The following is a 2500-nucleotide window of genomic DNA, read 5'->3' on the forward strand; positions in this document are numbered from 1 at the left end:
TCATTGCAAGTTGTCTACACAGCCTCATCAAAGAAAAAGCCTCTTTCATTTTATCTTTTGTCCGTGATTTGCTAGTGTCCAAGTGGGAACGTCTTTTGTTTGTTGAAAATAATTATTCAATTTCCGATCCGTTCGAATAGAATAAAATATATAAAAGGATCACCAACACCTAAACCCATTCAGTTGCTACCTTCAACACAACAATGTTGAAACGAGCGAGACATCCGCCAAGCTTTTACACGTCGTTATTTGCTGACACTCGTGATCGTGGCTGCGACTTGAAATACTGACCCAAATCAAAGCCCATTGCTCTGGGTGTTTACGGATTGGAACGAATTTTCGCCAAACGAAAACAAGGAAGTAAATCCGAGTACTTCGTTCATGTGGAAGAATGCAGGGTTGATCGGGGTTTCTGTGAGCTCTAAAATGGGCTCCCGAATCAAGGCTTGATTCCATTCATGAAACTGAAGTATTTTAAACTGTTTTATAGTGAATTGAGTGGCAGATGATCGCTACATCTTGAAGAGAGAAAAAAATAAGAAAGAGAGAGAGGGACTGAATAAATTTTTTTTAAGGAAGTTGCTTGTCGATAGTAGTGCATACTTTCAGCAATCTTGTGAAGTGACGAGCTCAGAATTTCATGTTTCCCTTTTCTGGCTGGCTCTCAGTCAGAAATCTTCACTATCGTGCGGTTCTCATTGAAATAGTTGATAGAAATTATACCAGTATTTTTGTTTTTGTTTTTCATCTTATCTCTATTTAAAAAAACAACGTCAGTTGCTTATATAGCATGTCAAAGGGAGAGAAATGTTACGCTAATTAAAATGAATATGAATGCTTAAAAGGCATTATTATATACCCAATCATAGTAATCCACAGCAACGGAAATGAGCTATTCTCATAAAGAACTTCACATTTGACAGAGGGTGCAGTAACCGCTTCAGGAGAGAGGAGTCGACATTACATAGTTGAATTACTCGCGGGAAATTAAAAAAAAAATACATATTAACGTGAGAGACAGGTTGCAAGTCATGATCCTAATAGGCCATTTCCAAGTTCATCTGTCTCCTCTTCAAAGCGAGTCTGTGCCAAGTCTTCGTTCTACTTTACATATGAATGAAACTAATTTGTATAAGAAAACTTCGCACTTGGACTCGCTTTGAAGAGGAGGCAGATATGAACTCGGAAATGGCCTATGGCTTCTGTCGGTTGGCTGAACACAGTCAGAAAAAAGCAAGATTGCAAAGGCAGAAAACAGAACATAAGCGGCGCCTACAATAATCATTTAAGCCAGGGTGTCCTAATCAGCAGACAAACAAGTAAAATCCTGACTGATGGCTTTTAATGTTACACAGAATGTTAGAAGATTATCGCTTAAAACAAAATGGCGTTCCCCAGCACATTTCTCACACAGCTCGGTTGCCAAGCCTGCATAAATTATTGAGTGTCGAAAGTAATTAGCGAATTGCTTTGGTTTTGCATTGCTTCACTTAGTGATTGGTTTAAAGTTTTCGTGCCATTTCTTCAACCAATCAGACGTGAAACCAAAACCAATCGTGGCTCGCGCTTGCACATTTTTCCGCGCTTTGTGTCGGCTACGTGTAATTACTTCGAGTTTTGATTGGTTTACAGGATTTTCTCCGTCCTTTTTTGATTGGCCAAAGTAATTACTTTGGTTTTGGTTTTACGACACTCGATTGAAACTCGCTCTACAAAACAAACAACTAATAGATTGTTTTAGCAGGGTATCCCATTCCTCAACTAAGTTGTTATCCATAGAGGCCCTCCATATAAACAATTATCACAATATCGTCGTCCTAGACGACCATGCAGAAAGTTTAGCGGGCGACCAGTTTTTGGTAAAATTTTAAAAGCTGGTTGCCCGAAAAAAAAAAATGGCCAACCCAATTAAAACAGACAGTGGATAAACCATGAGCAGCGCGCATCTGACTTACGTCTTGATTTTCTTTTGTCAATCTATGATAGTGTTGTGAATTTAAAAATAATTTTCCACGTGTCAACTGAGCATTTTCCCATGTTTTTGAATATCTGCAGCTTTTACAAAGTATTGTCAGATAGGAAAATGTAAGAGACATCAAACATGCAGGCGATGGAAAATGCCAAAACTTAAACCCAGACTTCCGCGAAAAACCACAGGACCACACTAAGAACTCTGAAATCGATTGCCATGTGTTCGCATCTCAACACGGCGAGCATTTAATCGTGGGAAGTTTCTTTTGAAACATGGCAACCTGGATTTTTTAAGAAATGTCAAGCACTGCTCTGGAATTAAAATTCTTAAAGAGGAGATTTCCTTGAGTTCTTACAGTAATGAATCAAATGTAAGTGATCCTGGATATCTGAATTACCTTTTACTAAGACTTAATTTAGATAAAGGAAAATGAAGCTCTTTTTTGTCTTGGTAACATACAGCTGTAATTATGAAAAATTTGCGATAGCCAGCGCAAAAAATGAAATAAAAAACTCTTTCTGATTGGTC

At 38.1% G+C, this 2500-nt stretch overlaps 1 protein-coding gene across 1 annotated transcript in view; it reads right to left on the minus strand.

Moving 5' to 3' along the window:
• LOC138053467 (uncharacterized) overlaps positions 1-2500 on the minus strand; it is a 35543-nt gene that overhangs the window by 21300 nt on the left and 11743 nt on the right. The window lies entirely within an intron of this gene.

Source organism: Montipora capricornis, chromosome 6 (genome assembly GCF_036669925.1).
Source record: "Montipora capricornis isolate CH-2021 chromosome 6, ASM3666992v2, whole genome shotgun sequence".
NCBI lineage: Eukaryota > Metazoa > Cnidaria > Anthozoa > Scleractinia > Acroporidae > Montipora > Montipora capricornis.